Genomic DNA, 23,972 nt, shown 5'->3' with positions numbered 1-23,972 from the left:
AGATCTGTTGACAGAATCACTACACACAGTGAATGCATCAACTCAACCCATCAATGTTCCTAAAATTTCTGTATCAAAAGAACAGTGCAGCCCTGTCTCAGCCATAGAAAACCTGATTCCCTGACTCCAGAACTCCTAGTTTTCCCTAGTACATGGTGGAACAAGAATAAAATTTCCTGGTATCTACACAGATCAAAAGCTTCTGCTAGGTTATCCCACATTAGGCAAGGCACTCATAATTTTAAAAAGCAGCAGATTAAGTTTGAGAAATATCAGGTTGCTGTTGCCACACTGGCCATATGGGGCTATTAAAGGGTGAGCGGGTCCTGCTGATCACTCCTTGGCTCTCCAGTCTGCGGATCAGCTTATGGATGGGAATCAGGGAGTCTCGGTTGGTGCAGTAGCGGCACCAGTGGACTGTTGTGGTTGCGATTGGCACTTGTTCTTCAGCCTTCAGCAACCCCACAACAGAAGGATCCTCTGAGAGACCAGGCAAGGTGGACAGCTGCTTCATTTCCTCCATCTCCAAGGCAGCTATACCAAAGGCTAATCGGTACCCTTCTGAGTCTTTGAAATACCCTCTCCTGAGATAGTCTATGCCAAGGATGCATGGAGCCTCTGGACCAGTCACAATAGGGTGCTTTTGACACTCGTGCCCAGTCAGGCTGATTTTAGCCTCCAGTACAGTCAGCTCTTGGGATCCTCCTGTCACTCCAGAAATACAAATGGGTTCCGCCCCTTGATGGCATCAGGGTACACTGTGCACTGGTATTTACTAGAGCCTTATACTCCTGTGGGACTGGTGTGCCAGGCCATCTGATCCACACAGCCCAGTAAACCCAATTGTCCCTCTCCTCCACCTGGCTGGAGGCAGGGCCCCTCTAATAGTGATCATAAGATTCTCCACTTATGTCTTGAAGAAAGGGATTAAAACTCCTTATCACAAGAGTTGGAGTAAAATTAGCTCTTCCACTCCATCCAGGAAGCCGCTCACTCGAAGAATGGAGCAGCAACTTTCTTGGGAGGATCATCCTTGACCCTTGTTTTCCTCTTCAATTCACGCACCCATTCCTCCAGAACTGAGGTAGGTTTTCCATCCCATTTTCTCATGTCTTCTCCGTGATCCCGCAGATAAACCATAAGGTGGCCCATGGCGTGTACCTCCTATATCTTCTCTCTTGGGCAACAGGGCACCATCCGACCCACGATAGATCATCTCTAGAATGGCTGACTCCCTCAGGGACTGGATGCCTCTCTATCGTGGTCCACGTGGCTGAGCGACACATAATATCATTCTTGTAGAGAAAACTTTCCTTCACAGCTGCCAAGATCCGCCTCCAAAGGCTGAGGGCTCCTTTCTCTTTTGCAATCGCTTTGTCAATTCCCCCTTCCCTAGCAAGTGATCCCAGCTGCTTGGCTTCCCTATCTTCTAGTTCGTGACCGTCGGCCCCATTGTCCCAGCATCAGAGCAACCAGATGACGATGTGCTCCCCTGGAAGACGGGTGAAATCTTTTCACATATTCCGCAGCTCGGTCAAGGTCTGGGGTTGAGAAGTCACCTCTTCTTCCTCTTCCTCTGATTCCGGTATTAATAACTGTTGTTCAGATGCTGTCCCCTGTAGAAAGTGCATTGGATCCTTCTTCACTGCATGGGTTGCTCTTTGCACCTCTTGTTTGCTTTTCCCTTTGCTTACAGGGGCAAACAATATTGGCACGGATTGGACATTTGATTTAGCTGCAGTGTCTATCACTGTGGTTGGAGTGGGTGCAGTGTCTATCACTGTGGTTGGAGTGGCTGCAGTGTCTTTCACTGGGGTTGGAGTGGCTGCACTATCTGTTGCTGGGGTTGGTACAGCTGCTGTGCTTGGGGGTTGAGTAGCACCAGCAGCTGTGTCATCAGTTGCTGTCAGAGTTTGAGTAGCTGCTGTACTTGTAGCTGGGGTTGGTGTAGCTGCGGTGCTTGTAGTTGGCATAGCTGCGTTGTCTGTTCCTTTGCCATCAGATCCAGAGGCATCTTTTTCCCTTTGAAGGTGCTGGATAGTGGTGAGCAGGGCTCTGTAGGCGTAGGCCAAGCCCCAGCACGTTGCAGCAAGTTGTCCCTCTCTGGTATACCCAGGATGACAGCACACCTCGTTTAAGTGTTTTACTAGTTTTTCCGGATGTTGCACTTGTTCAGGGGTGAAGTTCCAAAGCACTGGAGGGGCCCACTGGCCTAGATACTTGCCCATACTATCCCACACACCCTGCCACTCATGACTGTCCAGCCTCAGGGAAAATCTCTTGGTGATCCTCCTATATCGTCATGTAACCCTAGACCAGACTGAAACCCGATACTGCTTAACTTTCAAGATCAGACGAAATAGGGTATTCTCAAGGAAGGATGGCCATGGGTAAAACACATGCTGTATTTGTGCCGACATGCTGATCCCCAGCACAATCAGCAGGCAGGTCTCAAGGGTATGCAAAGGCCATCCAAAACCTTCAGAACTCTCAAATGCTGCTGTAAATAGCCTGGTGGGGGAGCGGAAGGTGTAAGGGAATGTCTCCTTTGTAGGCTGACCCCCTGTCCTGGGTTCAGCTATAGCAGTCATTTTTCTCCTTCTTAGTAGCTGGTGCAGTGCTGTGGTTTTTAACTTTCAGCCTGGGAACAACGCTGATAACACCGATGTTTTTAGTTGTTGCTAAGTAATGTTTATTCCGACAAAGGACTTTCTCTGTCTCATTCTCTGCCAGGGAGGAGGGGAAGCCGGGAGGAAGCAGAGACAGGACACCTGACCCAAACTGGCCAAAGGGGTATTCCATACCACAGCACGTCATGCCCAGTATATAAACCGGGGGGAGTTACCCGGAAGGCCCAGATCACTGCTCGGGTGGGGCTGGGTATCGGTCGGCGGGTGGTGAGCAATTGTATCCTCTCCCCTTGTTATTTCACTAATCATTATTATCATTGGTGGTAGCAGGAGTGTTTTTGTATTATACCTTAGTTGCGGGACTGCTCTTATATCAACCCGTGGGAGTTACATTCTTCCCATTCTCCTCCCCATCCCTCCGGGAGCGGGGGGAGGAAGAAGGGGGGGAGTGAGCGAGCGGCTGTGTGGTTCTGAGTTACCGGCTGGGCTCAAACCACGACAGTTCTTTTTGGCGCCCAACGTGGGGCTCGAAGGGTCGAGATAACAACAGATCTGACCAGAGTGTGTCTAATCATATTTGTGATAAGCATTCATTGTTACTACTCATCACAATGGTGATTATTTGGCTCTCAGACCTGTTGCGCTTGATCTCAGAGTTTCAGCATGTTGTACCTTACTTACAGCCACTATTTGCTGTTTTAGTGTTTATCGACTGGGGGGCCTGGGCTAAGGTTCTTGTTTCACTGTACTTCATGGTAATGACTTGTAATACAATAGACTCATTGATCATGAAACTGGTCTGGTTTGTGCTTCCAGCGTGGCCATCACCTCTATACTTTGGGAGGTATATAATGAAATATTTCAGCAATTGCATATCTTTTTTTTTCTCCTTGGGGGGTCAGCTTACGAAGGAGGCATTGTCTTTCACCCCCCGTTCCCCCACCAGCCTATTTGCAACAGCAGTTGAGAGTTCTGAAGGTTTTAGATGGCCTTTGAATACCCTTGAGACCTGTCTGCTGATTGTGCTGGGGATCAGCATGTTGGCACACATAATCAGTGTGTTTTACCCATGGCCATCCCGCCCTGGGAACACCCTATTTCGTGTGATCTCAAAAGTTAAGCAGTATCGGGTTCAAATCTGCTCTAGGGTTAGACGACGATATAGGAGGACCACCAAGAGATTTTCCCTGAGGCTGGACAGTCATGAGTGGCAGGGTGTGTGGGATAGTATGGGCAAGTATCTAGGCCAGTGGGCCCCTCCAGTGCTTTGGAACTTCACCCCTGAACAAGTGCAACATCCGGAAAAACTAGTAAAACACTTAAACGAGGTGTGCTGTCGTTCTGTTTATACCAGAAAGGGACAACTTGCTGCAACGTGCTGGGGCTTGGCCTACGCCTGCAGAGCCCTGCTCAACACTATCCAGCACCTTCAAAGGGAAAAAAATGTCTCTGGATCTGATGGCAAAGCAACAGACAACGCAGCTATGCCAACTACAAGCACCGCAGCTACTCAAACCCTGACCACAACAGACAACGCAGCTACTCCAAGTACAGCAGCTACATCAACCCCAGGGACAAGCACAGTAGCTACTCAAACCCTGACCATAACAGACAACGCAACTACTCCAACTTCAAATACAGCAGTCACACCAACCCCAGTGACAAGCACAACAGCTACTCAAACCCCGACAGCAACAGACAATGAGGCTACTCCAAGCACCGCAGCTACACCAACCTCAGTGACAAGCACAGTAGCTACTCAAACCCTGACAGCAACAGACAATGCAGCTGTTGGTGTTACTCAACTCCCAAGCACAACAGCTGCACCAACCCCAGCAATAGACATTGCAACCACTCCAATCCTAGTGGCAGACACTGCAGCCACTCCAAGCACAGTGACAAACACTGCAGCTAAACCAAATGGCCAGTTTGTGACAATGTCTGTTGCCCCTGTAAGCAAAAGCAAAGGAGAGGCACAAAGAGCAACCCGCTAAGCGAAGAAAGATGAAGACCCAATGCCATTACTAAACAGAAGAGCATCTGAACAAGAGTTACTACTACGTGGGTCAGAGGAAGAGGAAGAAGAAGAAGAGGTGACTTCTCGACCCCGGACCTCAACTGAGCTGCGGAATATGCGAAAAGATTTCACCCGTCTTCCAGGGGAGCACGTTGTCACCTGGTTGCTCCGATGCTGGGACAATGGGGCCGATGGTCACGAACTAGAAGGTAGGGAAGCCAAGCAGCTCGGATCACTTGCTAGGGAAGGAGGAATTGACAAAGCGATTGCAAGAGAGAAGCATGCTCTCAGTCTTTGGAGGCGGCTCCTGGCAGCTGTGAAGGAAAGGTTTCCCTACAAAGACGATATTATGAGTCGCTCAGCCAACTGGACCACGATAGAGAAAGGCATCCACTCCCTGAGGGAATCAGCCATTATAGAGATGATCTATCGTAGGCCGGATGCCAGGAACACATCCGTAGATCCAGATGAAGTCGAATGTACATGACCCATGTGGTGGAAACTTACACGGAGTGCGCCATCATCATATGCGCACGCATTGGCATCAATGACCTGGAATGATGGAATATCACCAACAGTGGATTGCCTGATTCATCAACTCCGAGAGTTCGAAGACAATCTCACCCCTTCCATCATTTCAGCTGTGGAAAAACTGTCCCAGGAGTTCAAACAATTGAGAGACGATTTATCCGATCTATCCAGCTCCCCACGCGTACCAACCCATGTCTCAGCTATTAACAGAAGGCGCCCTACTGCTCAAGAAAGAAAATATAGGAGGTACACGCCACGGGCCACCCTATGGTTTTACCTGCGGGATCACGGAGAAGACATGAGAAAGTGGGATGGAAAACCTACTTCAGCTCTGGAGCAACGGGTGCGTGAACTGAAGAGGAGAACAATGGTCAAGGATGATCCTCCCAGGAAAGCTGCTGCTCCAGTCTCTGGTGAGCAGTTTCCCAGATGGAGTGAAAGAGCTGATTTTACTCCAGCTCCTGTGATAAGGAATACTAATCCCTTTCTACAAGACCTAAGTGGAGAATTTTATGATCACTATTAGAGGGGCCCTGCCTCCAGCCAGGTGGAGGAGAGGGATAATCGGGTTTACTGGACTGTGTGGATCAGATGGCCTGGCACATCAGTCCCACAGAAGTATAAGGCTCTAGTAGACACCGGTGCACAGTGTACTCTGATGCCATCAAGGTATCAAGGGGTGAAACCCATTTATATTTCTGGAGTGACAGGAGGATCCCAAGCGTTAACTATGCTGGAAGCTGAAATCAGCCTGACTGGGAGGAAGTGGCAAAAGCACCCCATTGTGACTGGTCCAGGGGCTCCATGCATCCTTGGCATAGACTATCTCAGGAGAGGGTACTTCAAAGACCCAAAAGGGTATAGATGGACTTTTGGTATCACTGCCTCGGAGACAGAGGAAATTAAGCAGCTGTCCACCTTGACCGGCCTCTCAGAGGATCCTTCTGTTGTGGGGTTGATGAAGATCGAAGAACAACAAGTGCCAATTGCGACCACAACTGTGCACCGGCGGCAATATCACACCAACTGAGACTCCTTGATTCCCATCCGTAAGCTGATCCGCAGACTGGAGAGCCAAGGAGTGATCAGCAGGACCCGCTCACCCTTTAATAGCCCCATATGGCCAGTGCAAAAGTCTAATGGAGAGTGGAGACTAACAGTAGGCTATCGTGGCCTGAATGAAGTCACACCACCATTGAGTGCTGCTGTACCGGACATGCTAGAACTTCAATATGAACTGGAGTCAAAGGCAACCAAGTGGTATGCCACAATTGATATTGCCAATGCATTTTTCTCAATCCCTTTGGCAGCAGAATGCAGGCCACAGTTTGCTTTCACTTGGAGGGGCATCCAGTACACTTGGAACCGACTGCCCCAGGGGTGGAAACACAGCCCTACCATCTGCCATGGATTGATCCAGACTGCACTGGAACAGGGGCAAGCTCCAGAACACCTGCAATACATTGATGACATCATCTTGTGGGGTGATACAGCAGAAGAAGTTTTTGAGAAAGGGAGGAAGATAATCCAAATCCTTCTGAAGGCCGGTTTTGCCGTAAAGCAGAGTAAGGTCAAGGGACCTGCACAGGAGATTCAGTTTTGGGCAATAAAATGGCAAGATGGACGTTGCCAGATCCCCACAGACGTGATCAACAAGATAACAGCAATGTCTCCACCAACTAACAAGAAAGAAACACAAGCTTTCTTAGGTGTTGTGGGGTTCTGGAGAATGCACATCCCAAATTACAGTCTGATTGTAAGCCCTCTCTACCACGTGACCCAGAAGAAGAATGATTTCAAATGGGGCCCTGAGCAACAACAAGCCTTTGAACAAATTAAACAAGAAATAGTTCATGCAGTAGCCCTTGGACCAGTCCGGGCCGGGCCAGATGTGAAAAATGTGCTCTATACCATAGCTGGGGAGAATGGTCCTGCCTGGAGCCTCTGGCAGAAAGCTCCAGGGGAGACTCGAGGTTGACCCCTTGGCTTTTTGAGTCAGGGATATAAAGGATCCGAGGCCAGCTATACTCCCACTGAAAAAGAGATACTGGCAGCCTCTGAAGGGGTTCGAGCTGCCTCAGAAGTGATTGGCACTGAAGCGCAGCTCCTCCTGGCACCCCGGTTGCCTGTGCTGGGCTGGATGTTCAAAGGCAGGGTCTCCTCTACACATCATGCAACTGATGCTACATGGAGTAAGTGGGCCGCACTAATTACACAACGAGCTCGAATAGGAAATCCCAGTCGTCCAGGAATTCTAGAAGTCATCATGGACTGGCCAGAGGGCAAAGATTTTGGGATGTCACCAGAAGAGGAGGTGATGCGTGCTGAAGAGGCCCCACCATATAATGAACTGTCAGAGAGTGAAAAGCAATATGCCTTGTTTACTGATGGGTCCTGCCATATTGTGGGAAAGCATCCGAGATGGAAGGCAGCTGTGTGGAGTCCCCTGGGACAAGTTGCAGAAACTGCTGAAGGAGAGGGTGAATTGAGTCAGTTTGCAGAGGTGAAAGCCATCCAGCTGGCCTTGGACATTGCTGAATGAGAAAAATGGCCAGTACTTTCTCTCTATACTGACTCATGGATGGTGGCAAATGCCCTGTGGGGGTGGTTGCAGCAATGGAAGCAGAGCAACTGGCAACGCAGAAGTAAACCCATCTGGGCTGCTGCATTGTGGCAAGATATCGCTGCTTGGGCGCAGAACCTGGTGGTGATGGTACGCCACGTAGATGCTCATGTACCCAAGAGTCGGGCCACTGAGGAACACCAGAACAACCAGCAAGTGGATAAAGCTGCTGAGATTGAAGTGGCTCAGATGGACTTAGATTGGCAACATAAGGGTGAATTATTTTTAGCCCGGTGGGCCCATGACACCTCAGGCCATCAAGGCAGAGATGCAACATATAGATGGGCTCGTGATCGAGGGGTGGACTTAACAATGGACACTACTGCCCAGGTTATTCACGAATGTGAAACATGTGCTGCAATTAAGCAAGCCAAGCAGTTAAAGCCTCTCTGGTATGGAGGACGATGGCTGAAGTACAAGTATGGGGAGGCCTGGCAGATTGACTATATCACACTCCCACCGACCCACAAAGGCAAGCGCTATGTGCTTACCATGGTGGAAGCAACCACCGGATGTCTGGAAACATACGCTGTGCCCCACGCCAGTGCCCGGAACACTATCCTGGGCCTTGAGAAACAAGTCTTGTGGCGACACGGCACCCCAGAGAGAATTGAGTCAGACAATGGGACTCATTTCTGGAGCAACCTCATAGACACTTGGGCCAAAGAGCATGGCATTGAGTGGGTATATCACATCCCCTACCATGCACCAGCCTCTGGGAAAACCGGACAGTACAATGGGCTGTTAAAAACTACACTGAGAGCAATGGGTGGTGGGACTTTCAAACACTGGGATACACATTTACCAAAGCCACCTGGTTGGTCAACACTAGGGGATCTGCCAACAGGGCTGGCCCAGCCCAATCAGAACTTTTACGTACTGTAGAGGGGGATAAAGTTCCTGTGGTGCACATAAAGAATTTGTTGGGGAAGACAGTCTGGGTTATTCCTGCTTCAGGTAAAGGCAAACCCCCTCGTGGGGTTGCTTTTGCTCAGGGACCTGGATATACTTGGTGGGTAATGCGGGAAGATGGGGAAGTCCAATGTGTACCTCAAGGGGATTTAATTTTGGGGGAAAACAGCCAATGAACTCAATTGTATGCTGTTGCCTGCTCTATAACACTTTTATAGCCCACCTGAAGATATCTTCAGGTTGCCAGCAACTGACCCTGACTTCCCTGCAGTCATCACCTCAACAAAGAATGAATTTTGAGGAAACTAGACGAGCTCAGCAGTGACCAGACGAGTTTGGCAGTGTCATCAGCAGGCAACAACCCAACACTACACACCGTCCCTCCTGCCCTGAAAGACTATTACAAGAGATGGAGCCTGACATCATGGACTGGATGAATTCAGCAATTTTACAGGGATTGGTCCATGGACTAGGGAATGATATCTTTCTGTGTGTGTGGGTGTGGGTATATATATATGTGTATATATGGGACAGGGGCGATGGTGTGTTGAGAGATTTGGGATCTGAGCATGACGTGAATGGTATGGAATAAGGGGTGGATACTGTCCTGGGTTCAGCTATAGCAGTCATTTTTCTCCTTCTTAGTAGCTGGTGCAGTGCTGTGTTTTTTAACTTTCAGCCTGGGAACAACGCTGATAACCGATGCTTTTAGTTGTTGCTAAGTAATGTTTACTCCGACCAAGGACTTTCTCAGTCTCATGCTTTGCCAGGGAGGAGGGGAAGCCGGGATGAACAGAGACAGGACACCTGACCCAAACTAGTCAAAGGGGTATTCCATCCCATGACACGTCATGCCCAGTATATAAACTGGGGGGAGTTACCCTGAAGGCCAAGATCACTGCTCGGGTCGGGCTGGGTATCGGTCGGCGGGTGGTGAGCAATTGTATCCTCTCCCCTTGTTATTTCACTAATCATTATTATCATTGGTGGTAGCAGTAGTGGTTTTGTGTTATACCTTAGTTACTGGACTGTTCTTATCTCAACCCATGGGAGTTACATTCTTTCGATTCTCCTCCCGATCCCTCTGGGAGCGGGTGGAGGAAGAAGGGGGGAGTGAGCGAGCGGCTGCATGGTTCCGAGTTAGCGGCTGGCCTCAAACCACGACAGCATATATTGTCTGTGCTAAACTTAAGTGTAAGTGTGTACATAACATTCACTTATTTTCCTAATACATTTAATGTGTCTATTAAGCAACTCCATTTTAGTATTCTATTTGATTTGGGTATGTGCAGACAGAACTACTCTCTTAAGTCATTCCTTAGGGATTGACTGCACTGTATAACTTGAACTTCTTCCCAAAGCAAGGAAGACACTTTCGACTTCTTACTGTGGCATTAAATAAAACCAAATCAAATCTAGTTCTCAGAAATGAAAAATCCTTTATGCTTTAGTAGCTAGTGTCAGTTACAAAAATACCTGAGAAATTAAAATGGAAACCCCCAAACCTTTCAAAATGACAAATAAATAGTTTAATCCATGCTTAAAATCAAGACAGTGTATTTGGTAAAGTCTCTTTCTCAAGCCTACCCTCTTTTAAAGTGCCATCTTGTTTTATTTTTATGTGTATCTTTATAGCAGAATAATTAATGTTTTACAAATCAGTGATGCTGAATTTGTTTACATTATTCTGAGGGCAATAAATCCACATGCATGTAGTTTTCTATTATAGAGATCATTTAAGTGAGTGTAATTTTAACGTTTTGATGACAGTTTTAGGATCCTACCAAGCAGTGATAAAGCTAGCAGTTATGCTATGTGATAATTTTGCCTTTCATTATAATGCAGAGTTTCTCCATACTAAATCAGGCCAAGATGCAAGCTATTACCCCTGAGCAAAATTCATTCATTATGCATGTATGTTATTCCTAAAATTATTGATAATACTTTTCATAATAGTTATTTTTTGTGCATTAACTTTTGCAGCTATATTAGTATTAAGGATACATTTATTAATCTTGAATATTTCTTGAATAATAAATACAATCTCAGAGCCTCTTTAAGTTGAAAGCTATCGTCATTTATAATGCTTTAAGTCTGCAGTGAAGTGGCATATTAAGCTGTGTTTAAGGAAAACATTAGAACGAGGGTAATGAATATTCTGTGCATCACTGCAGTTCAGGACATATAGCCCAGAAGCCTTTATTTGCTTTAAGGAAAGTCAGCAGTGATGCTGCTGAAGCTGATTACATTTCACGACCAGGCTTGTCATCTTCCTTTATACAATATGCGAATGTATCAGCTGCTCAGGAGTCAGCAGCTGAAGCCCTTGTCAGTGGGGAATTTCAGCAAGTCACAAGCCTGGGTATTGCTGGCAGAGATGCTCATTTGCAACACAGGAATTTGAGGCCCAGGCTATACTTTCAGTGGTGTCTTAGGCAGTTCTGAGGACATGTGGAGAGGAGTGACAATTCCTGAGTAATATATTTCCTTACCTGCTCTTTTATCACCTTACTCTTGAAATCATTGTGGTCTATAAGATTAACTATGTTGCAAACTAGCAATTTTCAGGGTGAATTTCACCATTTCTTTCTTTTTTGTCAGATGTTGCATATGAGGTGATGTCATCTCCTCTGTCACTAATTGCCTTGTGAAGCCTGGCTGCAAAAAATGCAGCTCAATAGCATAAGAGGCAGCATGGCATAGGAAGAGGGGTTTGGATCAGTGGAGCTGGATCTAGTTCAGGACATGTTCTGTATGCTTACAAGGCATTGTCTCTGTGGTGTGATGAGGGCAGTCAGATGATTCATCTGTTGGGCTTTGAGGTGCTATAGTGACATTTACTGTCACTTCCACTCTCACAGACAGTGTACCCATGGCAGAAAATGTGGTGGGCCGGAGGGAATTGTCTCCAAGGTCAGCTCTGCCCTGCAGACACAGGCTGGACCTGGTAGAGGGAGTGGTGGCAACTGAACCAAAGCTCTCTGTACTCTGGGTGAGCACATGGGAGGAGAGGAAAGGCTCGCTCTGTTGCATCTCTTCCTCAAGTACATTTGCATAGAGGGTGGGTACAGTTCAGTCCTAAACCTCTGTATCAACGTAGCTTATTGTTTAATTAAAAATAAATTGTTGTGTTTGGATTAGAAAATGTGATGATTTCTTTCTTCTTCCTTTCTCCTGGAATATTTACTAGTACAGCATTGTATTTTATTTTTTCATGTTCTGTCTTCTCCACAAGAGCCTAGCACTTGACTTTCACCTGGTCTGATAGCAGAGAGGTTTTGGTCATCTCAGTAGCCATATGTGAATCAGTCTCAGGAAAGAGTCCTCAACTGATGTTATAGATGTAGGAGAGGATGGAAACTATTTGATTATTGCCAAAGAGAAGTAACTGCTTGGCTAGAGAAGAAAGAGTTAAAGAAGAAGCAAAGTACACTGTGCGATTAAGCAGAGCAACCCAGGTGGACAGGAGTAGGAGAACAGAAAGATAAGGAACTAGTTATTTTGGGACTGTTTGTGAAACGACGAAGAATGTTGGAAAAAACAAACCTGTAAACCAGGAACTAAACATGATGTGCTAAAACTAGCTTGGTATAAAAGGTAGAGCAATAGGCTAAAAATATCTTTTGCTAGAATGGTATAAAAGTTAGAGCAATAGGCAATAAAGTGATTCGCTGCATGAAGATGCTCTGAGTCCGTGCCTTACATACGCCACAATAGAGGTCTTATTTAAAACCCTGGGGACATGAGTCACCAAAAGGACATAGCATCAGCATAAATGGCATTTAGTCTTTTGTGTTTACAGAGTGAAAAGCCAGTACTGAGCTTGGAGGGAGGTGCAGTGCAGCAGCAGGTGGGAGCTGCACATCACCTTCATTCTCCTGGGAACCAGTAGTCATTCCAGCTCCAACACGTGTATGTCCTACAAGATATCTTTATCATTCCCAGCATGCTATACTTTGGCCTGAATTCATCTCACTTAATATCAAGGACTTTCTGTGACTATAGAGACAAAGGCAACCAAGTTCCCCATGTGGAGAGCTAGCTGACAGTGTTCATCTAAACCTTTCCTTTGCCTACTTTCTTGCCTCCTAGTCAGGGATGTGGTTGAAAGGAGATGGAGATGGGAAAAGAGCTGGCATTGTGGCAAGAGGAGACATTTCCTCTTGTTGGCTGAATGGCTCTTATACCTTCTACACATTTGAGGAGAAGAGTAAAGGAGTATGAGTGCAAGTGAAAGCCATCTCTCAGCAGGTCCCTATGCTTCCTCTCTCTCCTATCTATTTTTAATGAGACACCAAACACCTGTTGTAAGAACAAGCAGAAATAGTCAGTGTTACTCCAGATGATCAAGCAAAACTAGGAAAAGGTCTAGTGTTCATTAGACATTCTGTTATCTTCTAACTGTCAGAAATGCTTTCTTTGGGGAATAACTTCAGAGACTTGGATTTTCATGGTACACTGACTGTAATAAATAAATCTGAATAAATCCAAACTTCAATGCCAAGGACTGAATCAAACCCATTTATTTTTATACTAAAATATCCTGGCATTAAAAGGCTTAGCATGTTGGGCCGTTCTGCTTAACAATGAGGTGAAAATGGTGCAGATGACTGTAGTAGTAACAAAAAAATGCTAGAACTCTTCTGTAGCTTCCCTTGAGATAGTTTGAAGTTGCATGCTCAGACTTTTTCTTCACATGACTAATCCACTCTCCTGTGACCTATCTTTAGCTTGATATTGAATCAGGAACAAAACCTAGCTTCAGCTGACCCCAAACATTTAGTTACATTAATCCCAGGGTGCTTTTGGACTCTGAGTGCACTGAATGAAAGACACTTTCTTTGCAAGACATTGATCAAACAGTCTACAGGTATCAGTATATTGAGGCACATTAATCATCTGGTGCATTATCAGTTCCACCAGGAGAATATGTAAATGTGATTCCTGTCAATGATAAGGGAAAGCAGAATTTATTTTTAAAAGTGGTCCATCTGGAGCTGTTGATATAATCTTACCTAAGACAATAGGTTGTAAAGATACATTTTAGCAGGGCTGCCAATGACCATAAAGAACAAGCAAATTAAAGCTATCAAAAAAAGAAAGGGAAAAAAAGAAAAAGATAGAGGCTATACTTCAGTCATTTGTGGGAACTGCTGTTCCACAACATCGTGGAGGAGACTTTCTGCTTAATAAACCATTACAGTTTTATGAAAGCTCTTATAATTATTCTGTAACCACAAAAGCTTTGTTTAAGAGTGATATTATTCTATTCTTTGCATCAGTGCTCTTGCCCTAGAATACACCTATGATATACTTGCCTTATGGCTAAGGATGTGATGCTCATACTTACTGTGAAACTCTGAGCCAATGGCTCACTTTCACAGATGGCTCACCTTCGGTCACATTAATGGGGCTGCCTGACTGAGGGATGCAACATGCATCTTGCCAAAAGCCCTTTTTGCATAGACTCGATTAAGTTACTTTATTTCTTCACAAGAAAAAAAATCTTTTGCTTTTTTTTTTTTTTTTAACCTGTGCCAAATTGGTACTCTGCCAGAGGGGCAACCACACAAATATGTATTCTGTCAGTGCGGGTGTGTGAAAAGCTCATTCCCCTCTCATAAAGACATGCTTCCTGGTGGAAATATTTCTTGAAGTATTTCCTGAGGGGATTAGATATCTGGGGCAGGGAATTGGGTAGAGATTGAATATATAAAACATTCATCTAATTTCTACTTCTTGTCTCTTTAGTGTTCTTTCCTACTTTCCCAGCATCTTTGGGCTGTATTCTATTTCATTCTCATGGTCCATGGGCATAGAAACAATAAATAATGAGAAAAAATACGTGCCCGTACTAGCGGCAAACTGCAAAGGTGAATAAATAGTTTATAACAGAGCAGAATAAAAATTGCTGCCCAGGTCTTGAAAGAGCTGCCCTTTGGGCAATTTTGAGCCCATTACACAACAGACAAGCAGAAAGCCAGTACTGCATAATATGCCCTTGTTGGTTTAGCTGCTGTGGCCCTGAGATGGCCTGGGTGTTGTAGAATCTGAGGTCTTGGATCAGCACTAGGGCTTGGACATCCTTGGAGGCTCCGGAAGTTCTTGTGAATGATGATGAGTCCACTTCTGAGACCATTTCTTCTGTTTGTTTTTTTGCTTGAGAAGGTCTAACTCATGATTGATGCCTTATTAATAATACCCCTTGTATCACAGTAAGTTCATGCTGTGGCCTAACCTAGAGGAAACTTCCAGAAGAGGAAGAAGTTGTCTGGTTGTCTCACTCAGACTGCAGATGTCTCTGTGGCTACTATGTTCTGGTCTCTGTGCTCTTCTTTTAGAATACATTTTTTCTTTGGTAGGAGTAAATACAGTTTCTTCCACATTAGGATCATCTCTTTTAAAGCAAATTTATAGGTTGTTGGAAATTCCATATGGGGACAATAGAGCGGTGTGTAGTATTGGGGATGTAGTCAAAGATCCAGAGAATATTATATAGGTATAATTACAAAAAGAATTATATTAATGTAACATTGAAGGACAATGAAAATAATGAGAGATGGAATGCAGAGGGCGTACATTTTGTGTTATACATGGATAAGAACATAAAAACATACAAATCTAGAATTTTAACAATTTTATTAACTTTTTGAAATTGTTTTTAGTGCAGAGGCTGGGCTTGTGTTGATAGTTCCTTCCTTTGGGATCACTGCAATTGAGCTATCTTTCATGTTTCAATAAGCTGTTATTTTTTCTCCCCTTTTTCCTTTCCTTCTGAATGAAATATGTGCTGATCTTTAAGAATATGAGCAGCCTCATTTATTGCAATGGAACTGCTTATGTGCTTACAGATAAGCAAGTAGGGAAAGGTATGCAAGGATTGCCTTCTTTTTAATATATATAAAGGCTTTCAAATAAGAGGTAAGCTGTTTACATTTTTAGTAATGTCAATATCCTATTAGGTCTGGGTATGTTGCCTTTTTTTTTTTTTTTAGCAATCGTGCAATTGTGGACTAGTTTATATCACAGTCATTTCCAGGGGATTTTAATTTTTTTACTCATTTATGCTTCATTGAGTCCTGGGAATGTTTTAAGGGTTCTTTTGACATTTCTAAATGGAGGTTCTCTTATCTTTATGTATGTATTTATTTGCATATATGTTTTGCTAGAATGTTGCTTTATTTTTCTTTTCTGCTGCAGCTAATTTTTAAATTTTCTTTACCATTCTGCTGCTTTTTTTCTTTTTCTTTTTTTTTTCTGGGAAAGATGGCTTTTAAAATACAGATGGGAATTAAAAAATCTCTGTTTACTATTCCTGAATTGTTCTGGTTTGAGGTGAGCAAATACTAGAGAAATGTTGTTTACTTGAAATTTTCAAAGATGTCCCAAAGGCAGCCACCTGGAAATATTAAAGAGAGAAGGCTAAGGTATTTATGAGGAGCATCATGGTGGCTCTCTCCATCAGGATCATCCTAAAAGACATTGTTTATAAATGGATTATGAGCTTCAATAGTTTTATTAGGATTTTTATTTGTGCACATTAGAGCTAGGTGTGTTATAATTGACCCACGCTCACTGCAATTGCCAAGCCAGTCTGTTCCCTAGCTACCTGAGGATATTTTCACAGCATGCTTGGTAACTGTGTAATTGGAAATATGAGTTCACCTTCAATTATAAGTTTTTCTTTTCTTCTAAATAATAAAATACTTCCAGGAATATGGCTGCACATAGAAAATTCCAACCCTGATTATCCAATGCCCCTTTTGTTGGCTGTTGTAGACCTGGGGTCTTGACTGCTTCTCTGTCTGGCCTACCCTGTTGGAAGGGGAAATGCCTGCAGACATGATGTGAGAGCACATTGCTGATGAGCTGCCTTATGCCCTTTAGGTTTTAGTTTTCTGTGGATTTAACTTGACTGGACTGTTGATTTCACGTGTGCAGAAAAGATGGTTATGTGCAATTTCCCCATTAGACTCCAATCACAAAGCCCTTTGAGGAGGAAAAAGTAGATATTTCGCCAGGCTTATTGGTCTGAAAATAAACGGTTTGCCTATGAGTCTTTGGCCTGTGTGCGCAGTGACTGTCTGTGGATTACCCACTCGCTGTTGCCTTACAAGAGTCTGACAAATTGTGGTTTTAGTGTGCTACCATGTTAAACAATTGCTTTGCTAACACATCCCTTGGGCTGCAGTCTGGAGACACAAGTCAGAAGATATTTCCTTGGTTGAATATATGCATAATGAAAACTATTGCCATTTGAAAGCATCATTGCATGGGGGGAAGGGGAGGAGAGAGGGCACAGGAAGAGGATGTTGATTGCAACTGACATGCGCCTTAATATCTGATGTGGCTTTCATACTTGGAAATATTCAGGACTCCATATGTTCAAAAAAACCCACTGAACAGTGCATATAACATTGCCTTTATCATTCTTTAATCTCAGTTTAATTGCTGTGGTCAAATTACCCCACACTTAATAACCCACAGCTTGGTATATTATTTAATATGGTTGACACATACTTTGTTTTAAATGTCAGTGCTGGTAAAGCACTGGAGTTGGCAATGCTGTGCATGATAAATGGCAGAGGAGATGGATCATCTGTTCTTTGTCTGTGCTGTTGGTATGCTGGCTGCAACTTTTTCAACTGTGACACTAGACTCATGCCAAACCCAAAGCTACCGAATGGGTAACATTATCCCTTGTATCTGATGTTTTGTAGCTGATCATTCTCAATTTCTCTGGCTGTTTTTACAGGAATGTGTAATATATCACCCAAGTCAAAGTGGTGAACTAGTGGTGTTTGTTGTTTCGAATGGGCTGATTTAATTGTTTCAGCACCCAGTGGCACCTTTGTTATTAAAGGATTTTCACAAAGCGGTACATAGTCTAATTATGAATTTACACAAGAGACCATAACAGCATCTGCTGGGTAAATAATATACATGTGTAAAATTGTCTAGCTACTAATTTACACAGCCGATCACTGAGACACTGAAAGGCTGTTGCATTCTGTCATGTCAGCTCTCAAACACTTCCAAGCATTCCTGCTTCTCTTTATGCCCGTTAACAAAGCAGTGAAAATCACATAACTAAAACTCACTTCTAGAAGAAACAGTAGTGTTTGGAGCTGGTGCTTTCAGCTGCAATTTCATTCAAAGCTGCCTTCTTGCCCACAGTTGGATAGCAGTGCATGAGAAATGTTAGATCACCTATATTCCAGGGCCTGCATTTACATTAGCACAAGCACACAGGTTAAGGAGGTGTAAATTTTCATTCTGGATTTGCTCTGTTGGTGCAAATCTGTCCTAAAGCCAGATTAGCTGGTCCCCAGAGACTTTCTTCCTGCATAGGAGAGCTTAGGGTAGGAGATATGTGCCACTGTAACTCCCATGTCACATCCCTACATGTCCTGGGTTCAGCTATAGCAGTCATTTTTCTCCTTCTTAGTAGATGGTGCAGTGCTGCGTTTTTGACTTTCAGCCTGGGAACAACGCTGATAACACCGACGTTTTTAGTTGTTGCTAAGTAGTGTTTACTCTGACCAAGGACTTTCTCAGTCTCATGCTCTACCAATGAGGAGTGGCACGGGAAGCTGGGAGGAAGCAGAGACAGGACACCTGACCCAAACTAGCCACAGGGGTATTCCATACCACAGCACGTCATGCCCAGTATGTAAACTGGGGGGAGTTACCCGGAAGGCCCAGATTGCTGCTCGAGTTGGGCTGGGTATCAGTCGGTGGGTGGTGAGCAATTGTATTCTCTCCCCTTGTTATTTCCCTTATCATTATTATCATTGGTGGTAGCAATAATAGTTTTGTATTATACCTTAGTTACTGGCCTGTTCTTACCTCAACCCGTGGGATTTATATTCTTTCCATTCTCCTCCCCATCCCTCTGGGAGTGGGGGGAGGAAGAAGGGGGGGAGTGTGAGTAATCGTATTTGTGATAAGCATTCATTGTTTCGGATTAATAGTAACTCCTCACAATGCTGATTTGTTTGCTCTCAGAGTTGTTGCGCTTGATCTCAGAGTTTCAGCATGTCGTACATTACTTACAGCCAGTATTTGCTGTTTTAGTGTTTATCGGCTGGAGACCCTGGGTTAAGGTTACTGTTTCACTGTACTTCATGGTAATGACTTGTAATACAATAGACTCATTAATCATGAAACTGGTCTGGCTTGCGTTTCCAGCGTGGTCATCACCTCTATACTTTGGGAGGTATATAATGGGAATTTTTTAGCAATTACATATCTTTTTTTTTCTCCTCAGGGGGTGTCGAGGTTTCAGCCCAGCCGGTAACTCAGAACCACACAGCCGCTCGCTCACTCCCCCCCTTCTTCCTCCCTCCACTCCCGGAGGGATGGGGAGGAGAATCGGAAGAATGTAACTCCCACGGGTTGAGATAAGAGCAGTCCCACAACTAAGGTATAATACAAAACCACTACTGCTACCACCAATGATAATAATGATTAGTGAAATAACAAGGGGAGAGGATACAATTGCTCACCACCCGCCGAGTGATACCCAGCCCCACCCGAGCAGTGATCTGGGCCTTCCGGGTAACTCCACCTGGTTTATATACTGGGCATGACGTGCTGTGGTATGGAATACCCCTTTGGCTAGTTTGGGTCAGGTGTCCTGTCTCTGTTCATCCCGGCTTCCCCTCCTCCCTGGCAAAGCATGAGACTGACAAAAACCTTGGTCGGAGTAAACATTACTTAGCAACAACTAAAAACATCAGTGTCATAAGCGTTGTTCCCAGGCTGAAAGTTAAAAAACACAGCACTGCACCAGCTACTAAGAAGGAGAAAAATGACTGCTATAGCTGAACCCAGGACAGTGTCCACCCCTTATTCCATACCATTCACGTCATGCTCAGATCCCACATCTCTCAACACACCATCGCCCCTGTCCCATATATACACATATATATATACCCACACCCACACATAGAGAAAGATATCATTCCCTAGTCCATGGACCAATCCCTGTAAAATTGCTGAATTCATCCAGTCCATGATTTCAGGCTCCATCTCTTGTAATAGTCTTTCAGGGCAGGAGGGACGGTGTGTAGTGTTGGGTTGTTGCCTGCTGATGACACTGCCAAACTCGTCTGGTCACTGCTGAGCTCGTCTAGTTTCCTCAAAATTCATTCTTTGTTGAGGTGATGACTGCAGGGAAGTCAGGGTCAGTTGCTGGCAACCTGAAGATATCTTCAGGTGGGCTATAAAAGTGTTATAGAGCAGGCAACAGCATACAATTGAGTTCATTGGCTGTTTTCCCCCAAAATTAAATCCCCTTGAGGTACACATCGGACTTCCCCAACTTCCCGCATTACCCACCAAGTATACCCAGGTCCCTGAGCAAAAGCAACCCCACGAGGGAGTTTGCCTTTACCTGAAGCAGGAATAACCCAGACTGTCTTCCCCAACAAATTCTTTATGTGCACCACAGGAACTTTATCCCCCTCTACAGTACGTAAAAGTTCTGATTGGGCTGGGCCAGCCCTGTTGGCAGATCCCCTACTGTTGACCAACCAGGTGGCTTTTGGTAAATGTGTATCCCAGTGTTTGAAAGTCCCACCACCCATTGCTCTCAGTGTAGTTTTTAACAGCCCATTGTACTGTCCGGTTTTCCCAGAGGCTGGTGCATGACAGGGGATGTGATATACCCACTCAATGCCATGCTCTTTGGCCCAAGTGTCTATGAGGTTGTTCCAGAAATGAGTCCCATTGTCTGACTCAATTCTCTCTGGGGTGCCGTATCGCCACAAAACTTGTTTCTCAAGGCCCAGGATAGTGTTCCGGGCAGTGGCGTGGGGCACAGCGTATGTTTCCAGACATCCGGTGGTTGCTTCCACCATGGTAAGCACATAGCGCTTGCCTTGGCAGGTCGGTGGGAGTGTGATATAGTCAATCTGCCAGGCCTCCCCATACTTGTACTTCAGCCATCGTCCTCCATACCAGAGAGGCTTTAACCGCTTGGCTTGCTTAATGGCAGCACATGTTTCACATTCGTGAATAACCTGGGCAATAGTGTCCATTGTTAAGTCCACCCCTCGATCACGAGCCCATCTATATGTTGCATCTCTGCCTTGATGGCCTGAGGTGTCATGGGCCCACCGGGCTAAAAATAATTCACCCTTATGTTGCCAATCTAAGTCCATCTGAGCCACTTCAATCTCAGCAGCTTTATCCACTTGCTGGTTGTTCTGGTGTTCCTCAGTGGCCCGACTCTTGGGTACATGAGCAACTACGTGGCGTACCATCACCACTAGGTTCTGCACCCAAGCAGCGATATCTTGCCACAATGCAGCAGCCCAGATGGGTTTACTTCTGCGTTGCCAGTTGCTCTGCTTCCATTGCTGCAACCACCCCCACAGGGCATTTGCCACCATCCATGAGTCAGTATAGAGAGAAAGTACTGGCCATTTTTCTCATTCAGCAATGTCCAAGGCCAGCTGGATGGCTTTCACCTCTGCAAACTGACTCAATTCACCCTCTCCCTCAGCAGTTTCTGCAACTTGTCACAGGGGACTCCACACAACTGCCTTCCATCTGCAATGCTTTCCCACAATATGGCAGGACCCATTAGTAAACAAGGCATATTGCTTTTCACTCTCTGACAGTTCATTATATGGTGGGGCCTCTTCAGCACGCGTCACCTCCTCTTCTGGTGACATCCCAAAATCTTTGCCCTCTGGCCAGTCCATCATGACTTCTAGAATTCCTGGACGACTGGGATTTCCTATTCGCGCTCATTGTGGAATTGGTGCGGCCCACTTACTCCATGTAGCATCAGTTGCATGATGTGTAGAGGAGACCCTGCCTTTGAACATCCAGCCCAGCACAGGCAACCGGGGTGCCAGGAGGAGCTGCGCTTCAGTGCCAATCACTTCTGAGGCAGCTCGAACCCCTTCATAGGCTGCCAGTATCTCTTTTTCAGTGGGAGTATAGCTGGCCTGGGATCCTCTGTATCCCTGACTCCAAAAGCCGAGGGGTCGACCTCGAGTCTCCCCTGGAGCTTTCTGCCAGAGGCTCCAGGTAGGACCATTCTCCCCAGCTGCGGTATAGAGCACGTTTTTCACATCTGGCCCGGCCCGGACTGGTCCAAGGGCTACTGCATGAACTATTTCTCTTTTAATTTGTTCAAAGGCTTGTTGTTGCTCAGGGCCCCATTTGAAATCATTCTTCTTCTGGGTCACGTGGTAGAGAGGTCTTACAATCAGACTGTAATTTGGGATGTGCATTCTCCAGAACCCCACAACACCTAAGAAAGCTTGAGTTTCTTTCTTGTTAGTTGGTGGAGACATTGCTGTTGTCTTGTTGATCACGTCTGTGGGGATCTGGCGGCGTCCATCTTGCCATTTTATTCCCAAAAATTGAATCTCCTGTGCAGGTCCCTTGACCTTACTCTGCTTTATGGCAAAACCATCCTTCAGCAGGATTTGGATTATCTTCCTCCCTTTCTCAAAAACTTCTTCCGCTTTATCACCCCACACGATGATGTCATCAATGTATTGCAGGTGTTCTGGAGCTTGCCCCTGTTCCAGTGCAGTCTGGATCAATCCATGGCAGATGGTAGGGCTGTGTTTCCACCCCTGGGGCAGTCGGTTCGAAGTGTACTGGACGCCCCTCCAAGTGAAAGCAAACTGTGGCCTGCATTCTGCTGCCAAAGGGATTGAGAAAAATGCATTGGCAATATCAGTTGTGGCATCCCCCTTGGCTGCCTTTGACTCCAGTTCATATTGAAGTTCTAGCATGTCCGGTACAGCAGCACTCAATGGTGGTGTGACTTCGTTCAGGCCACGATAGTCTACTGTTAGTCTCCACTCTCCATTAGACTTTTGCACTGACCGTATGGGGCTATTAAAGGGTGAGCGGGTCCTGCTGATCACTCCTTGGCTCTCCAGTCTGCGGATCAGCTTATTGATGGGAACCAAGGAGTCTCAGTTGGTGCGACATTGCCACCAGTGCACTGCTTTGGTCGCAATTGGCACATGCTGTTCTTCAACCTTCAGCAACCCCACAACAGAAGGATCCTCTGAGAGACTGGGCAAGGTGGACAGCTGCTTAATTTCCTCTGTCTCCAAGGCAGCTACACCAAAAGCCCATCGGTACCCTTTGGGGCCTTTGAAGTACCCTCTCCTGAGACAGTCTATGTCATGGATGCATGGAGCCCCTGGACCAGTCACAATGGGGTGCTTTTGCCACTTCCTCCCAGTCAGGCTGATTTCAGCTTCCAATATAGTTAACTCTTGGGATCCTCCTGTCACTCCAGAAATATAAATGGGTTTCACCCCTTGATACCTTGATGGCATCAGAGTACACTGTGCACCGGTGTCTACTAGAGCCTTATACTTCTGTGGGACTGATGTGCCAGGCCATCTGATCCACATAGCCCAGTAAACCCGATTATCCCTCTCCTCCACCTGGCTGGAGGCAGGGCCCCTCTAATAGTGATCATAAAATTCTCCACTTCTGTCTTGTAGAAAGGGATTAGTATTCCTTATCACAGGAGCTGGAGTAAAATCAGCTCTTTCACTCCATCTGGGAAACTGCTCACCAGAGACTGGAGCAGCAGCTTTCCTGGGAGGATCATCCTTGACCATTGTTCTCCTCTTCAGTTCACGCACCCGTTGCTCCAGAACTGAGGTAGGTTTTCCATCCCACTTTCTCATGTCTTCTCCGTGATCCCGCAGGTAAAACCATAGGGTGGCCCGTGGCGTGTACCTCCTATATTTTCTTTCTCGAGCAGTAGGGCGCCTTCTGTTAATAGCTGAGACATGGGTTGGTACGCGTGGGGAGCTGGATAGATCGGATAAATCGTCTCTCAATTGTTTGAACTCCTGGGACAGTTTTTCCACAGCTGAAATGATGGAAGGGGTGAGATTGTCTTCGAACTCTTGGAGTTGACGAATCAGGCAATCCACTGTTGGTGATACTCCATCATTCCAGGTCATTGAAGCCAATGTGTGGGCATATGATGATGGCGCACTCGGTGTAAGTTTCCACCACATGGGTTGTGTACATTTGACTTCATCTGGATCTACGGATGTGTTCCTGGCATCCGGCCTACAATAGATCATCTCTAGAATGGCTGATTCCCTCAGGGACTGGATGCCTTTCTCTATCGTGGTCCAGTTGGCTGAGCGACTCGTAATATCGTCTTTGTAGGGAAACATTTCCTTCACAGCTGCCAGGAGCCGCCTCCAAAGACTGAGGGCTCGCTTCTCTCTTGCAATCGCTTTGTCAATTC

The 23,972-nt window shown here is 45.6% G+C and overlaps 1 long non-coding RNA gene across 1 annotated transcript; it reads left to right on the top strand.

The window, feature by feature from the left end:
* The first annotated feature begins 373 nt into the window (after window positions 1-373).
* LOC115619120 lies at window positions 374-22,790 on the top strand. The gene is made up of 4 exons (XR_003994924.1): window positions 374-395; window positions 6,722-6,725; window positions 11,138-11,141; window positions 22,688-22,790. It is a non-coding gene; the product is annotated as an uncharacterized LOC115619120 (long non-coding RNA).
* Window positions 22,791-23,972: the final 1,182 nt, after the last annotated feature.

Source organism: Strigops habroptila, chromosome W, assembly GCF_004027225.2.
Source record: "Strigops habroptila isolate Jane chromosome W, bStrHab1.2.pri, whole genome shotgun sequence".
Classification (NCBI taxonomy): domain Eukaryota; kingdom Metazoa; phylum Chordata; class Aves; order Psittaciformes; family Psittacidae; genus Strigops; species Strigops habroptila.
This window is presented reverse-complemented; position numbering and strand designations above follow the sequence as displayed.